General features: G+C 40.3%; 1 long non-coding RNA gene across 2 annotated transcripts; it reads left to right on the top strand.

Annotated features, from left to right (window-relative positions):
• The first annotated feature begins 7,630 nt into the window (after positions 1–7,630).
• On the top strand, positions 7,631–16,002 carry LOC125268140. 2 transcript variants are annotated; one of them, XR_007184814.1, is made up of 3 exons: positions 7,631–7,687; positions 8,021–8,125; positions 15,533–16,002. It is a non-coding gene; the product is annotated as an uncharacterized LOC125268140 (long non-coding RNA). The 2 variants fall into 2 exon arrangements; XR_007184813.1 differs by lacking the exon at positions 7,631–7,687 and having other exon boundaries at positions 7,694–8,125.
• Positions 16,003–18,980: the final 2,978 nt, after the last annotated feature.

The raw sequence follows: 18,980 nt of genomic DNA, 5'->3' as shown, positions 1-18,980 counted from the left end.
ATCTCTAATGGTTAATTTTTGACTTTGTCGTTGTAACAGCCCCACAGTTGGATTCGAGCTTTTGGGCCTGGTATGTACTTTGTTTAAAGTTACATCTTCTTTTACTGGAGCAATGACAGGATCTTGATCTTGAGCTAACTTTAGATCTGCTTTTGTCCACCACTCCATTTGACCAGTTTCCAGCTGTGCAGGACAAGCATACATCAGTGGAATACTCTGTGGAGAAACACAGAGTTGGTCTATCAACCTTGCAGGAGATTCATCACATTGTAACGAGCTGGTTAGATGACATACAGCCTTCACTGCCGGTTGAGCTATCTCTGTCCACTCATCCGACTCCCTGCTGAAAGGATATCGAGAGAGTACATCCGCATCCACATTTTGTTTTCCAGGCTTGTATTGCAAGCTAAAATCATAAGTGGCTAGTGCAGCTAGCCATCGATGTCCAGTGGCATTCAACTTGGCACTCGTCAAGATATAAGTGAGTGGATTATTATCAGTTCTCACAACAAATTTGACACCATACAGGTAGTCGTGGAACTTATCAACTACCGCCCACTTGAGCGCCAGAAACTCAAGCTGGTGCGTTGAATAGCGCTGTTCGGTAGCACTCAACTTTCGGCTTGCATAAGCCACTGGACGTAACCCCTCCGGGTATTCTTGATTCAGGACTGCACCTAAGCCATTCGAACTGGCGTCAACATGAAGCACATAGGGCTTAGTGGAATCTGCAAAAGCCAAGACTGGAGTGTTGGTAAGGCAGTGAACAATGTTCTTAAAGGCCTCTGTACATGCTTGATTCCAGCGATCACCAAAGGGTTCAGTTTCCTTGAAATACTTCCCAATTGAAGCAGTGTTTCTTTTCCCATTCACTGGGGGATAACCTTTGGTGAGGTCTGTCAGTGGTCTCACAATTGTCGCATAATTCTTAATAAAGCGTCTGTAAAACCCGCAAAATCCCAAGAAAGACCGTAAGGACTTGAGATCGGTTGGAATTTTCCAACGGGTGACTGCTTCTACCTTCTCTGGGTCAGGGGCAATTCCAGAAGCGGAAACGATGTGTCCCACATACTTGACTTTTTCCTGACAGAATTGGCATTTATCAATGGATGCTTTTAACCCAAACTCCTCAAGACGGTCAAGCACTTTGCAAAGTTTCTCTTCATGTTCTTCCAACGTGCGACTGAACACAATCAAGTCATCCAGATAAACAATCACCTGCAGTAAATGCATGTCTCCTACTACCTTTTCCATAAGCCGCTGGAACGTAGCAGGAGCTCCAGTAACTCCTTGCGGCATGCGCTCAAACTGATAAAACCCTAATGGGCATATGAATGCAGTTTTTTCCTTGCTCTCCTCTGCCATTTCAACCTGATAGTAGCCGCTTCACAAATCTAATACTGAAAACCATTTGCTACCAGACAAGCAATCCAACACCTCATCTATTCTCGGGGTGGTATACTGGTCCGGAATAGTTCTACTGTTGAGTGTCCGATAATCAATGCACATCCTCACACTTCCATTTTTCTTTCTAGCAATCACAATGGGTGATGCATAAGGACTTCGAGACTCTTTTATTATGCCAGCTGCCAGCAGGTCTTTTATGTGTCGACGCACATCATCAATGTCAGCAGGAGTTATTCGACGAGATCTCTCTCTGAATGGTCTGGGGTCATTTAATTGGATGTGATGTTTCACACCCTTTGCCAATCCAACATCCCACTCTTCTAGCGAGAACACATTGCTCCTTTCAGACAGCTTTTGTTGTAACCTTTTCCATTCAACAGGAATGGCGGACGTGCCAAAGTTAAACAAGTCTGGGTCGATTTTTTCCAAATTGATTCCCTCTCTACGAGTCTCGGTGACAGTATCAGTTGGAAACATGTGAGCAAGGACAGCGCCAGGGGGTACAGCAACCTCTTTAGATGTTTCATTATGCACAGGCAGCTGCAAGGTGTCCACCTTTATAGCTGAGAAAGGCAGTACCACAGGGGTAATGAATAGTCCTGCAGGTAATTGGTCGTCCGCCACAGCTTCAACTACAAAGATGTCCTTCTTCAACGGTTTGTCACACTCCATCTTACAGCTCGCATATACCTCACCTCTCGGAGGAACAATAAGAGCATGAGGCCCCATCCATTTGACCTTCGCTTCTGGCTTCTCTGTAGCATTTTCTTTTAGCTTTTGGGTTAAGTAAACATCTGGGTAGTTGGACTGGATCCTTAAGGCATGTAGGACCTGAGGAGTATTAGAGTCTCCACTCAATGCAGCTAATCTTCCAAAGAAGCTGGCATTCGTCCCAATTATCACAGGGACTTGCTGAAACCCTTGAGGCTCAGGACAAACCAGTGCTAGAATGGAGATAGACTCTTCGACTCCAGTAAAGGCTGCAGGAAATGAGGCATCAATCACAATGTACCCCTTGTATGGGTAACTTGAGGAGCTCAATCCCCAAATAGAAAGTCCATCAAGAGGTTGTAAGGGCACCTCAGGCAGGTATTTTGAATACCATGAGTCAAAAACAATTGTTACTTGAGACCCACTGTCTAACAGCGCTTTGCATGGATGTCCATTGATTTTCACTGAGACAGTAGAGGAAGGACCCACCAGTCCTTTTGGGAGACAGCGTATTCCTGAGACAGCAACCTGACTTCTTGCAAAATAACAATCATGAGTCCCAGACTTAGGACTGTCTCTGGCGGCATCACTCCTTCCACTCTTCGCCTTCCTTAGCGAGCGGACTAGTTTCTGAATAAGCAAAGGAAGGTTCTCGGGAGATTTACATTTGGTGGCAACATGCCCATCTTCCCCACACCGGTAACAGAAGTAATCTTCCCTCTCGTTGGATGACCTGGCCCTTGACTGAGCAGAAACAGGTTTTGGTTGCTGTTGTACATGGTCTACTGGCAAACCATAGCCTACCTTCATCACTCCTATCTGCTGCTGTAGCTGTTGTATTTGCTGTTTTAAAGCTTCCACTTCTACTTCTGGTGGGGTCTCCACACTTTTCTTAATGGGCTTAGAGTTTGACTCTCGCCCCCTGGGAGAAACCGAAAACTTAGGAGATTCATCCCCTAATCTGGTTTTTAAGGCCTGTATTTCTGCTCTTAGCTCGCTCACCACTGCAAAGCTGAGTTTTTGTTCCTGACTCTGTACTGTTTTTACAGTAGTTCTGATTTTCTGTCTAGCAGCTTCACTCTCTTCAGCTTCTCGGATCTCATTTAACAGAGCTAAGAAGGTAGGTGGTTGAGTTTTTCTCTCTCGCAGCCTTAACTGTAGAAGCATCATGTCTGACTCTACTGCTCCTCTAATCAGTTGCTCTACTCTCACTCTATCCACCATCTGTGGGGACAGTCCACCTCTTTGTACCACTTTGGTTAATGATTTCTCTACCCTGCGGAGGAAATCAGACAGTGCTTCACCAGGACACTGGCGGAGAAGATGGAAAGCGAAGTACAAATCTTCACCTGATTCTGAGGTTCCGAAAGTACTCTCTAAAGCTTCTATGTACTGTAAAGCATCAGCATCAGGGCTAGAAAATCTCACTGCTTTAACAATATCAAGAGCAGGCCCCTTTAAGCTCTCCACAATTCTTCTTCTCTTCTCTTTCTCAGAGCACTCACACTCTGCAATCATCATGCGAGCTTGGTCCATCCAGTTCTCCATGTTTTCTTCACCCAGTGGGGTAGGAACTGAACCAGAAAAGGTACGTAACCTTCTATATGCACTGCTATCAGTGGTTTGTCTGCCCGTTTTATCCAACAAATCCCCCACAGCACGAATTATTGACTCAGGAGAACCAGCACTTTGACTGGAAGGAGAAACTAAAGCTTGCAAATCCTGCATGGACTTCCCTTCATTAGCGAGGAACATTGCCAGCTTTTCTGCAAACTTTGCAGGAGATGTTTCAGACTTCTGAAGCACCACCACCCTCCAGGGCTCTCCCCCCTCATCAGGCAGCAATAGAGGGGGAATGGTCAAAGGGTTAACAGCCTCCCGACACTCACATAACACTTTTAACGTATCTGGGCTAGTACCTACTTTAGTAGCTCTTACACGTACCCTTCCCCAAGCTTTCACGGCCTGAGCTACATCCTCAATATGTGCCACATCAACTTCAGCAGGAACCCCTACTAGCAAAATGGCATGGGTTTCATCCAACACAGCTTCCTTGCACCATGAGGTAAGTTCTGCTTGGAACTCCGGATTTCCACTTAAATCCATCGACAGCATCAGGGCTAGAACCTAACTAGTTTAACATAAATCAGGTGGTTTCTGTATTATCTAGTAAACTAGGGTGTAAAAAAATAAATAAATAAATAAAAATGGCTACACCACTTGTGTAGCGCTCTCTTCCCTCCCAGATGTGACGTACCTGAGCTCTTAGGGCGAGCACTCGGGTTCGAACTTTACAGTCTTTCGACTAATAATTTGGGACCTTTCTTTACACCCTTTAAGTTTAAATATACCCAACCTTTTTAAGTGAATGTGAATTACCACAAAATAAATATTCAGTTTACACGTCACCCAAAGCAAATAATAAACTTGCTGAGATCAATTCAAGTAAACAATTGCAGAATTTATTAAAGCCAATTAGAATTTAAATGGACTTTGTGGAAAATATGGAACTAGAAGGATGAGAATACAACTAACTGTCTACTTTAAAATGACTTCACAGAAGGGCAGTTAAGCATGGTTGGTGATACACAATCTCTGTGAATAATGCACTTTTAGAATTTAACAACCCACAGGTGAATAAGAATATACCAAATTGAGTATAACTTTCCAGATAATAATATATCAAATGTCTATGAATAGGCTATGAACTCAATTTAAATGCACAATAAGATCAATTTACATTTATATTCAACGCCCGTTTGAAAAAAGAAATCAAATTGAACACATTAGGGCTGGGCGATATATCGCATGCGATTCTCACGCGCATTTCATCAGTAAAGCCGAAAAAACTGAGACATGACGTATCTTTCTATTACAGCCAATATGAGATCTTGAGAAACAAAGTTAAACAGCGATCTGCTGAATAAACTACTTCACACTTTTCTGCAAATCAAAGTAGCCTAAAAAAATTTAATCAATCCTGGTCGGATTCATCATGATTCTCCCCCTAACACATACAGCAGTGTGACCCCGCACGCATTCATTCCCCGCCCCCTCAAACTCGCAAGAACCAATAACACATCACCTCTAGCTAGGTGTCAGGCGGGTTTATAAAATAATCCACCAATCAATAAAGAATAAACTAACTTGCTTGTAAAACCCACGTTTTCCCCATGTAAGATACAACCAAACATTACCACAGAACGATGCTCTTAAAGGGGCATATACCTATATTCACATCATAAAGAATTAAAGATTCATAACCCAATAAACATTGTTATTAAGTATTTTTAAATACCTTCTGTTAACTTTTAGGTAAAATCCTAGGGTTACATAAAGAAAGTACACTTTAATGACAATGTTTATTAATACACTTGAGTGCACTTTTTAAAAATGCAATTGGTAATAATGTCTAATTAACTTTTACTTACAGAAAGTACACTTTAATGACAATATTTATTAACACGCTTAAGTGCACTTTTTAAAAATGCACTTATTTTTTTACTTAATTATGACTTTAGTGTTTTAAATAAGTAAACTTATTCTGATGTATTGACTTATATATTAAAGCACATGAAAAATAATTTATTTTTATTTCAACTTAAGTGTGTTGTCCAAAATGACATTTGTTAATGTATTTTAAATGTGCTTAGTCTTTAATAAATACTGTGTGCATTAATACACTTGAAATTTATTTTTCTTTTGAATTTCAATACACTTGCTTATACAGTATAATCCAGTACAACTTATTGTTGAAATTTTTATCACCAGCTCCTGCTCTAAACTCGACTAGTGTCAGTTTTCTACATAATATTTGACATAAAATGTTTTTTTACGGAGTGCTGTATTTGTGATACTTAATGCAACAGTGCTGTACTTTACATATGTGTATAATACTTTTAATATCATTGTTGTTCTAAGTTGATTAAACATATTTAATTGCAAGCAAAAGTTTAACAGATCTAAAAATTAATTTGAATTCATATTCAGTTAAAATACATTTAATTTTAATCAGACTAAACTATAAAATAATTGACTTTTAGTTAGGTGAATGAGTCAAGTTATGTAAACTTACAGTCTAACTACAACAATGAATTAGAAAAACTTCAACTTGAAAAGAAATTTAATCATGCACGTATTATCATAGACATTATGTTTATTATATGTCTATGCGTATTATCAAAGACTATAGAATAACATAATATCTTAAAGGGACTTTGGTATTATAGCCTATAAACTTTTTGTTTAATGCGCATGCGCCAAAATACTACGTCATGACGGCGCACTACTTCACCAGTTTGAAAAATGCACTTTCAGCCATCTTTCTGTAATCGCGATGCGTGAGGCAACTTTGCTGATCAAAGAAGAAAACAAAGGAGCGCATGTTTGGATGACTACAGATGAGACGTGTACTACAAATAAAGAAGCGAATAAGTATCTTGATATATGCTCTCTTTATTTTTATTTTTTCACCGTAACATAGCACTTCTTATTGCCATTAAGGGGCCGTTCACACAGAACACGTTTTTCTATTCCAATGCGCTACTTTCCCATTGTTTTTCTATGTAAACACGCGCTTGACGGACCTGCATGACCGTTATGCTCGCGTCTCGCGTCTTTTGCAGCGCCTCACACATGAGCGCCGCGTTTTTAAGACGCCGTGTCAAGTTAAAAGAATTTCAACTTTTACACGCCGCTCATCAATGTCAGTTCCAAAACAGTGGACCAATCAGAAGAACTTGGAGGCGGGGCAAGCGTTGCGAGTTGGCATGACAACTGTTTTATTTAATGGCAACATGGCGGAGTAGGCGCTCATTATTATCTTATTTTCTTTTTTTCCATGTCAAAACTTGTATCTGTAAATTCTGCAGTTTGCCTATTTCTATTATTTCCGTTATTGTCGTTATTGCATCACGTCTCAAATGCGTGTCTCGAGACTCGCGTTCTGTGCTGCGCTTTTTTTAAAACCACTCCTGAGCGCTGTGTCTCGTTTTTTCCTTCTGTGTCTTCGTTTCTGCGTTTTTAGACGCAAAGACGCGTTCTGTGTGAACGGCCCCTTTAAGAGTGTACTTATTTAGTTTAATCGCACTATGGAGGTGAATTAATCATGTTTCCTGTAATTTATTTATGATTGCAGTACATTGCATCACTATTTCTTATATATGAATGTGGTCGCGTGTGTGGGCTTGTTCAAAGAATTTGGCTGGTGAAAATATAATATTTTAATTGAACTCTGACTTTTTAAATCATTTTAAATGACTTTAAGTTAAATTTGCAGAACTAAATTCAAAGATCTGATCTTGTAACATTCAAAGACAATTATATATATTTAATCGTTATTATAACCACCAGTAATGTTCAATATATCACCCCCTCTAGAAATAATGCTTATGATCTATTTTTCTTTTTGCATTTGAAAAGTTAGTTGTTCAATTACTGTTTGTGTTTGTAATATGTAATACTTTTGTGCTTATCTGGAGTTATATATATTCATTTTGTAGGATCAGTACAGATTTGTTATTGAAGATACAGTGCAAGCTGTGTGGAATCAAAGACCCATATTGATGAGGTGATGTTACAAGTTTTGCCATTAATTCAGCCACCCTGATCACACACTACAAGCTAAAACACTGCCATCAACTGTCCTTATAGCTTTTAAATGCTTTGAATCTTTTCTATTTGCAAGTAATAAATTCTCACCTGTGCACTTACAAATCCCCATCTAATCATTATATATTTATATATAATTATATTTAATTATATCATTATTTTCAAAGCAAAACCCATCAATTTGCTTGGGTCTTGGGTTATTTATCTATATTTGGGTAATTGATAAAGTTATGTTTAATTCCTTGTAAAGTAGGAATAAAAATGTTTATAAAAATGTTCTCTATTTTGAAAGGCCAGTGTCAGTGAAGATGGTGTGGTCACTGGAATCCTGGTGTTTGTGGGAAATGTGAAGGAGCTTCTCCCAGGATTCTACAACAGTGTTGTCCTGATGACTGAGGTAATTCATCTTAGGTGATGCAGTTGCGGTCAAAAGTTTACTTACACCTTGCAGAATGAACTGCTTCATCAGGGAAGTATTAAATAAAAAAACAAATACAATGCTAATTTTTATGATCCCTCTTATTGTTAAAATTCTTAACATTTTGCAAATGCTGCAAGGTGTTAGTGTGATTTGCCTACAGTGGGTCAGGTTGCAGGATGGCTGAATGACTAAAGAAACATCAGACAAGAAACTTATAGTCTTATACCATCTTGCTATTACCACCCACTGCCACTTATACCAATGAAGGAAATAAGTGCAGTTATAATAGCAAAATATGTGGGAGAGCATTACGATAGTGAAACAATATTATATTGCAATACATCGCACATCAAAGTTAATACCGAATCAAAACTAGTTTAGCACATCATTTATAATTAAAATAGTTTAATAATATTTGGTTTAGGGCTGCACGATATTGGAAAAAAATGACATTGTGATATTATTTTCTGCAATATATATTGCGATATGAAAGAAAAAAAAAATCACCAGATGACTTAAATAGCTCTATTTGGAAAGAATTAATCATTCTAGGAGGATTGGGTCAATTAGGTGAGTGCATGCTAGGGCTGGACGATTATGGCCTAAAATCAAAACCTCGATTAATTGAACATTTCACCTCGATTACGATTAATGAACGATTATTTTGTTTGTTTGTTTGTTTTTTTGCCCTCATAGTTCACTGACAAGGTTTGTACTGTAAATATGACTGACTATTAAAAGGTGGGATATTTTTTCCTATTTAAAGAGTGATCTAACATAACAGCTCAATTTCAGCAGTTATTTTATCTATGCTTCATAACATTTCTTACAGATTTCTGCTCGTTGTAAATCAGATAAAGATAAATTTAGCACAGTACCAGTACAAGTGATTGCGTGTGAATTAGTCATACCGTCTCTGTAGCTGTGGGTTGTAAATGGTTACTCCAAAACTAAGTAGACACTATATGCTATAAGACGTTTTGAGTTTCTAAACTACTTTAGTGATAAATCACTGGACAGCGCTGACTAGTTTCTGCGTTCCTCTCTGTGCGCGCGATCTTTACGTTTTGAGCAGCTACTGTTTGTATGAGTGTTTGTGCCACACTGCAGCTGCGCGAGCGCGGTAGCTCGGAATAATAATACATCCGATCGTCTAATCGCTTGAATGTACAAACCTTAAAACAAATACAACTGACAAAGTTTAGTGAAGACGCAAGGCTCACCGCTCACGCGCCATCACTATGTGTTGAACCGGCGTTCACCTCCGTGTTTTGCTTTTATGCCATTGACTGGACGGGGTGGAGTCATGTGGCTACACACGTAATGTTTTTAAGGGTAAAGTATTAACAGGATTAAAAAAAACGAAATAACCGACATGGGAAAATTACGTCGGTTAGAGGTTCTGAATTTCGGTTTCGGTTACTTTTCGATTAATCGTCCAGCCCTAGTGCATGCACACAGAAAATAATGAACAAATTATAAGCATAGATAAATATAGAACAAAGAAACAAATTAAATAAATAGTGCTTTATATTTTTCAGCTAAGTCTAACAGTATTCAGTAGGGCTGGGTTTTGACACAATTTTCACGATTCAATTCGATTTCTATTCACAAGCTTACTATTCGATTTCGATTCAATATCGATTATTTGGATGCATACAGTAAATGGCAAATTTTCTTGAGGAAAAAAAATCTCTCAAATAATGCTGTAAACTATAAGAGGGAGTCACTTGGTACTATATTACTATAATATTGAAGGTTGAAATTAACTGATTTACATATCCAAAACTAAAATTACACTCAATCATGTTTTTTTTATTTTTTTTATTAAGTTATGATCAGGAGCGGTTTCTTCATTAGGGCAATAGGGCGACGCACCACCAAAGTGAGAAAGGGATGGATTTTTCAATCACATTCAACCACAGAGTTACACTAGCTGTCACTGCTAGGCTGTTTGTTCTGCCTCTGGATATAGTCCAATCAGCGTTGAGTCACGTTCTGTGGAGTACCGCCTCTTTTTGGGCGATTTCAGTCTGGCCGAGATTTGCCCCGAGTGCTCCCATAGACTTCCATTCAAAAAACTTTTTTTTCGAACTGCAGGCAGAAATGCATTCTCTATGGGTTCCGGGAGGGCTAGCACTAACGTGCTTTCGTCATCATACGTAACCTTAACTTGTGCAGCAATTGGTGGAAACGTCTCTATTTATTATCTTTAAGCTAAAGTGACATCCAATAATTTCAGTGCATAATTTACATTTCACAGACATATTCTCCATCTGTAAATGTTATAAAGTCGAGAAAATATTTCCATTTTGCAGTCAGGAGTGGACGAGCCTTCAGCAAGCACAAACTTCCGTGAACGAGCGCTGCCGCGCGCATGCGCGCCAAACAGACGGAGTTCAATCTGAGTAAAATACATTTTACTAAAAATATTTGTTGAATTTTTATTTTATTTTATTTATTTTTTTTTTTTGCGAACATAATAATTATGCCATATGTAGAATTTCAAACCTACAACTAAGTGTATTTGTATGATAGCAGTAACTATGTAGTGACTGTTATAGGGTAATCAAAATAATAATAATAATAATAATTCTGTTCTTTTGTTTAAAACATTTTGTTTTTAGATTGTAAAGTTACAGTTTTAAAATATAGCCTAGGCCTAATGTGATTTGACCCCATTTTTGCACATAATATAGCATATCTTGTTTTTATAGCCTTCAATATGAACATTGTTTCTAGGACAATATTGGGCAGGATGTGAAATAAAAAATTTTTTATTTTTTTTTTAGATCCCAGCCCTATGGCATGCTTTAAATACTGAATTTTCCATGTTTTAGATAAGCAGTAAAGATACATTATTATATCACTTGTTAAATTATTTAACATTTAGCCTATTCATTCCTGTGTTTCTACATTTGTTTTATTTTTTTGCGCCCCCCCCCCCCCAAATTTTTTTTGCACCAGCCGCCACTGGTTATGATTATGTAAACTTTAGAATTACATAATCATATTTCTATTCTAATTTGTTTTTTGAAATATAAACATTTAAATTGTAGCTGTCATAAATGATTTATTTAAACATTAAATACATAAATTAATTATAAAAAAAAATTAAAATAAAATTATAATGAACATGTAACTGTCACAGACACGTCAGGTTCCACCTCACTCCCTTACCCACACACTCAATCACCAGCATACTGATCACCACCACCTGTGACTCATCAGCACTGCAATCACCACCACTACAAAACCACCACACTCACACACACTCACTGTCCGGTCTTGTTTGCACTACGATTCATGTATGCTTACCTTAAGGACTCCAATCGCCATACTTACCTGCTCCAGTCATCTCCTCCATCTCCTTCGTCTCCTGTTCTCCTCATGTGCCTACCTGCCTGTGTGTGTGAGTGTTTCCGCCATCATCCTCCAACGCCGAACTCCATCTGCATCTGCAAAACATCACAAGGACAGTATCACGCTCTCTTCATCTGTCAAGACCTGTTTATCCATCTATCCTAATCCATTAACGCTGCTGTTTGACAATAAACCTGCTTACATTGCTTTTACGTCTGCCTCCGTGTCTCTGTTGTAACAGAAGACCGGACCTTACCAACAGTCAACAGCATGAGCACCAACGACCCTTTCCAAGAGCTCGTGGACGCATTACGCCGAGCACTCACCCCACAAACATCTCCACCGTCTTCCACCGAAGCGGCTGCTTCCGCACCCACCGTCACCACTCCTTCACCTGCATTCACCGCCAGTCCCATGGCCAAACCGGCGCCCTACTCTGGATCGGCGGAGGAGTGCAGCGGATTTCTTCTTCAATGCGAACTGGTCCTGGAGATGCAGCCGCACCTCTACCCTACCGACACGGCTAAAATTGCGTTCATCATCTCAAAACTGCAAGGTAAGGCCCTCCAATGGGCTGATTCGCTGTGGACTCAAAAAGGATCTGTGGTGAAATCCTATCCGACGTTCGTCTCTCACTTCCGTGAGGTCTTCGGAAAACTCTCTCGGATTCATCGACTGGTGAGAAACTTTATAATTTAAAACAAGGAAATAACTCTGTCAACGAATATGCCTTGCAGTTTAGAACGCTAGCCGCCACCAGCGGATGGAATGAACAAGCCCTCATCACCACCTTTCGTCAAGGTCTGGAGCCTAACGTGCGGCTGCATCTCGCTGCATACGAGGACTCCATAGGACTTGAACGCTTCATCCAACTCGCCATCCGCGTGGGTTCTCGTATGCAGTCGTGTCTCCTCGAACACCAGGGCCAGTCTCTCACCAACATCCTCCTCCATCGGTCCGAACCCGTCAGCTCTCCAGAACCAGCCAGCGAACCTATGCAAGTCGACCATTCACGTCTTACAACAACGGAAAGACAGAGAAGGCTGACCCTGAAATTATGCCTGTATTGTGGATCTCCGGGGCATGTCATCTCCGCATGCCCAACCCGTCCTCCTCGGCCCGTGGTGAGTGCGATTTAATTCCCTCCATTCAGAAAATGAAACCACTCACTACTGTTGTAAACCTTACTGCTGCCAATACCTCTGTTCCAGTGGTGGCGCTCCTCGACTCAGGGTCAGCAGGAAACTTCATCTCCGCCGCCCTCTGTTGACAACTCAAACTTAAGATCTCCCCGTCTCCAACTCACTATCAAATCCACTCCATCACGGGCAAACCCCTGAGCCGTAAGACCATCCGTCACTGTGTGGGACCACTTCAGCTTCGTGTGGGAATTCTCCATACTGAAAGTATTCATCTGCTGGTTCTGGAGGAGTCCACCGCTGACGTGGTTCTAGGGCGCCCCTGGCTTGTGCTTCACAATCCCACCATCTCCTGCCGCACGGGCGAAGTCCTGAAGTGGGGCGACCACTGCTTCCTCGACTGCTTCCCGGAGCTTCCTGTTCCGAACTCTCCTCTCTCCAAAACTCTCTCCGTCAAGGCCACGTCCATCGAAAGCCCCGTGGAGAAGCGCTCCGTGGAGGTTCCTCCAGACTACGCCCCCTTCAGTGACGTCTTCTGCCCGCAACGCGCCTCCAAGCTACCTCCACACCGGCCATGGGACTGTGCCATCGATCTGTTACCGGGTGAGCCAGTGCCCAGGGGACGTATCTACCCCCTGTCTCTACCGGAGGAGAAGGCCATGGAGGAATACATCAAAGAGGCCCTTAGTCAAGGTTACATCCGCCCGTCTACTTCCCCTGCTGCTTCAAGTTTCTTTTTCGTGGCTAAGAAGGACGGAGGCTTGCGGCCCTGCATTGATAACCGTGCCCTTAACAAGATAACAGTCAAGTTCCGTTACCCACTTCCCCTCGTCCCAGCGGCCCTGGAACATCTCCGCGGTGCCACTGTGTTCACCAAGTTGACGTGAAGAACTGATGTTCAACCATGTCTTTCGTCACTATGGAATACCTGAAGACATCGTCTTCGACAGAGGACCCCAGTTTATCTCCCACGTCTGGAAGGCATTCTTCTCCCTCCTGGGTGTGACCGTCAGCCTGTCATCCGGATACCATCCTCAGTCGAACAGGCAGACGGAACAGAAGATCCAGGAGATAGGCCGCTTCCTGCGTACCTTCTGTCACAGCCACCAGAACTCCTGGAACCAGTACCTGGGTTGGGCAGAGTACGCACAAAACTCCCTCCGCCAAGCCACAACTGGATTAACACCGTTTCAGTGCGTACTCGGTTACCAACTCCCACTGTTCCCCTGGGATAGGGAACCCTCCAACGTTCCAGCGGTCGACTACTGGTTCCGGGAGAGCGAGAGGGTTTGGGACTCGGCTCACCACCAACTGCAGAGAGCCCTGCGCAGACGCAAAATGACAGCCGACCTTCGGCGCTCCAACGCTCCAGTCTACCAACCGGGGCAGAAGGTCTGGCTGTCCACCAGGGACATCAGGATGCGTCTGCCCTGCAAGAAGCTGAGTCCCCGCTTCATTGGCCCATTCACCATCGTCCGACAGATCAACCCCGTCACCTACCGTCTCCACCTGCCAGCACAGTACAGTAGAATTCATCCTACATTCCACGTATCATTACTAAAGCCTCACTACCCTTCTGTTCTTCCCTCCACAGAACCTGACGTGGCAGCCGTCGAGCCCCCCCTTCCACTCATCCTGGATGATGGCACTGCGTACGTGGTTCACGAGATTCTGGATTCCCGGCGCCGTGGTGGTCAACTGGAATACCTGGTGGACTGGGAAGGCTATGGCCCCGAGGAACGCTCATGGGTCCCCAAGAATGATATCCTTGATCCTATTCTGTTACAAACTTTCCACGCCAACCACCCGGACAGACCTGCCCCACGCCCTAGAGGACGACCACCACGACGTTGGGGTCCTCAGGAGCGGGCCGTGGGAGGGGGGGTACTGTCACAGACACGTCAGGTTCCACCTCACTCCCTTACCCACGCACTCAATCACCAGCATACTGATCACCGCCACCTGTGACTCATCAGCACTGCAATCACCACCATTACAAAACCACCACACTCACACACACTCACTGTCCGGTCTCGTTTGCACTACGATTCATGTATGCTTACCTTAAGGACTCCAATCGCCATACTTACCTGCTCCAGTCATCTCCTCCATCTCCTTCGTCTCCTGTTCTCCTCGTGTGCCTACCTGCCTGTGTGTGTGAGTGTTTCCGCCATCATCCTCCAACGCCGAACTCCATCTGCATCTGCAAAACATCACAAGGACAGTATCACGCTCTCTTCATCTGTCAAGACCTGTTTATCCATCTATCCTAATCCATTAACGCTGCTGTTTGACAATAAACCTGCTTACATTGCTTTTACGTCTGCCTCCGTGTCTCTGTTGTAACAGTAACGTGGTGCATATAATTAGCAGAATGCTATAGCTGACTAATGAGTTTATGCTGAATATGATTTTTCTGAAGTAAATGTGACGTTACGTGACATTGTTTACAAGCTGTGTCTTTCCGCGGTTGAAACCCTGATTGAGCAATTAAATGTGACATGTTATGGATCAGTTGTACTGTATCTTGTGACATACCTTCAGATGTTCATTCATATTTATTTCACACTCTAACTGGTATTAAAGTGGAGGAAATTATCAGTACACAGTAAACATCTTGGCCACAGGCTTCAATCACTATCAGCAACTCTTTGCCTTTAGGGAATACCAAATGGGTCTAGGAGGGTGGTGCAAAACGACAGAAATGTCTTTGTTCATTTTTTTTTTTATTATTATTTTCAAACCTACAAAGGTGTATATAAACTTTGGAGTTTATGTATATACCTATATCTATTGCTTTCATTCGATTGAACCAATTATAATAATGGACTGACTCTACAAACAATTGTTTTACTTCTGTTTTGTTTTTTTTCCCCTCCAGGTATTTATTTTTTTTACTTTCTTGCCTCTTTGGAACATGTCCATTTACACATACTGTGTAGAGGTGGTGCGCAGCTTCATGGACATTTAAGGTTTTTTGCAGATGAAGAGCTTCTGGAACATTGACATAAACAGCACTTTTTCATACAACTTAAAAAAGGTGGTGACAGACAATTTTGGTTTTCTTGTTTTTGTGCCTTTGGAATTCATTGTTTTGTTGTTGTTGTTTTTTCTTTTCAAAATTACATTCACTGTAATGCTGGAGTAAGATTTTAGAAAACTTTTGGTCCTGTTTAATGTTTGTGCTAGTAAAGGTTGCAGAGCTTATAAGTAACAAGGTTTACAAAAGGTAACACTTTACAAAAGGTCTCGCTTGTTAACATCAATTAATATATTAGACAACATTATCTAACTATGTGCATTAACTTTTGTACAGTATTTATCAATATTTGTTAACATTAGGCAATAAAATTTTTTTTTTTTTCAAGTTAATAAAATAATACATATAAAATATAGTTATTGTTCATGTTAGTTTACAGTGCATTATCTATTAACATATGAAACTTTTGATTTAATAATGCATAAGTAATATTATCTAGGATTTATAAATGCTTAAAGTATTTTTCATTCATAGTTCATGTTAACTAAAGTAGTTAACTAATAGAAAATTATTGTACAGTGTTACCCAAAGTTTTTGAATCTTTTCTTTTCTTTACATTTTGTTTGTATTAATTCATGGGTGTTATCTTATTTATCATCTTATACATCATACAGAATGATTTTATCTGAAAATGTAAAAATGCAGAAAGATTGTGATGGGTAGGTTTAGGTACCTTTGTATATGAGGGAGAAAATTATAGTGCATATAAGCCATGTCCTCCAGACTCTTTCTAAATGAGAGTTAAAGTGTTGTAATTGTTTGTGATTGTGTATAGTGTTTCTTGGGTTTTTCTTGTGCATCAACAAAAAGGTTTTTGTGTATTTGTTTTAAAGATTATTTTGTCAGTAAATGTAGAGGGTTTCAATTTGCATTTGTGTTGATTGTAATATTTTGAAATATACTAAATTGTAACTTCATTATTATATGTAATTACAAATAATGTAATTACAAATGTATTAAATTATATAATAGTGTACATGTAAATTACATTAAAGTATATTTAAGTTCACATTAATTGCTTGTCAGTACATTCGGAAGTACACTTTTACCATATTTCAAAGTACGTAAAAAAAATTGTATTAAAGTCCTACTTTAGTGCTTTAAAAAATCACTCAGAAGTTCAACTTATTGCACCTAATATGAACTTAATCTGTGATATATTTAAAATTAATCACAAATAGAATGCACTTAAGCGGCTGAAACATTACATTTAATTCACACTTAAGTGTATTGATAACTGATATTAAAATATATTTTAGTTCGCATTAATTGCTTGTTAGTACATTGGGCAGTGCACTTCAACTATATTTTAAAGATACTAGAAGCAATTACGAAGGTTATCATAAAGTTGTATTAAAGTCCCACTTAAGTTCAAAAAAATCACTCAAAAGTTATTGTTATTGCAAAAGTTAAAAGTTATTGCATTTAATATGAACTTAACCTGTGATATATTTGAAATGAATTACAAATAGAATGCACTTAAGCGATGAAAACATTACATTTAATTCACACTTAAGTGTGTTCTTTTAAAGTATATTATTTGTGCAATAAGTACACTTTATAAAAGTATACTAAAGTGCACTTTTTTTCACAAGGGAAGTGATGCAGAAAATGTAGACTGTACTGTAGCTGAATGTATCCTTGCATTCATGCACAATGTGATGCAAGAATTTGATTCATCTATTAGGGTGCTCGAGAGTGACAGTGCTACTGTGATTGACGTTTACTCTGTGATGAACCGATTGTGCAGTCAGCTGATCGCAAGGCGCACAGACAAATTCTATGGCAGCAAAGCAAAACAAATACTGAGGAGCCTTTTACCCCAGCAACAGGAACAGTTCAGGAGCCTGGTGGACAGATTTTTTGAGAAGGCAGTGCTGTATCTTGAGGATAAATTTGACTTCAATGACCAGGTTCTTGCACACATTGGCTGTCTCAGCCTTCATGAATGACATTCACTCCAGTGGTCAGAGTTGGAAGTTTTAGTGGAAAAACTGGCCCTGGATGTTGAAGAAGACAAGCTGTATGGTGATGTAGTCATTCTGAATGAGGTCTTACACACCATTCCAACAGACCTTACCCCAGACAGAAAGTGGGCCTATTTTTTTAGCAAGGCAACTGAATCCACCGAGCTGTTGAAAGTAGTTGCTTTTGTTTTTTCCATACCAGTCAGTAATGCCTATGTAGAAAGAGTGTTCAGTCATATGGAGGATGTTTGGTCCGATAAAAGAAACAGACCGTCATTTGCAATGGTGAAGTCTGAGCTTCAGGTCAGATTGAATTTCAAATTGTCATGCACTGAATTCAAGACATTCATTGAAGAACAGAAACCACTGATAGCTGCAGCAAAGGGAAACACCAAGTATAGATGGAAGACTAGGTAAACTAAGGTCTATTTATGTATGATTTTGTTATTCCAATGTCTGATTGAGACATACTAAATAAAAGTGGCTATAGATGTGGCTAAGGTATGGTAAATGCAAATCTAATCAGGTCATCCCTCTACTTATTTTCTTTAGCAAAGAGGAAGCAAAAGCAAGCACAAGCACCAGTATCTAAGCAATCAGGTAAGCTATAAGTTAAGTAAGATAAGTGAGAATACTTGAGATGTTTAAAATATTCACGAGTCACGACTATGCACAATCTTACTGCACAAAGGCCAATTTTGTCTTATGGGTCTAATGTCTAATGGACATTTTCACTTGTGAGCAAAGCGGTCGGTCAGGTCATTGATATGTCCAGGTTTTTTATCAGACATAGGTGGAAACCCTACATGGATGTGACAACTGTGAGTCAATGTTATAGTGCCGCCAACTGGCAGTAGGAAGTGTGTCACTTTCAAAATGCAGTTCAATTTTTAAAGCATTCAAAGCACACTTTTAACAAATACACTAATAAAACTCCTATGTATATTTTTGAGGTAGTATACTTTTGTTTAGGGCTGGACGATTAATCGAAAAGTAACCGAAACCGAAATTCAGAACCTCTAACCGACGTAATTTTCCCATGTCGGTTATTTCGTTTTTTTTAATCCTGTTAATACTTTACCCTTAAAAACATTACCATGTGTGTAGCCACATGACTCCACCCCGTCCAGTCAGTGGCATAAAAGCAAAACACGGAGGTGAACGCCGGTTCAACACATAGTGATGGCGCGTGAGCGGTGAGCCTTGCGTCTTCACTAAACTTTGTCAGTTGTATTTGTTTTAAGGTTTGTACATTCAAGCGATTAGACGATCGGATGTATTATTATTCCGAGCTACCGCGCTCGCGCAGCTGCAGTGTGGCA

This window comes from Megalobrama amblycephala, linkage group LG5 (genome assembly GCF_018812025.1).
Source record: "Megalobrama amblycephala isolate DHTTF-2021 linkage group LG5, ASM1881202v1, whole genome shotgun sequence".
Lineage (NCBI taxonomy): Eukaryota > Metazoa > Chordata > Actinopteri > Cypriniformes > Xenocyprididae > Megalobrama > Megalobrama amblycephala.
This window is presented reverse-complemented; position numbering and strand designations above follow the sequence as displayed.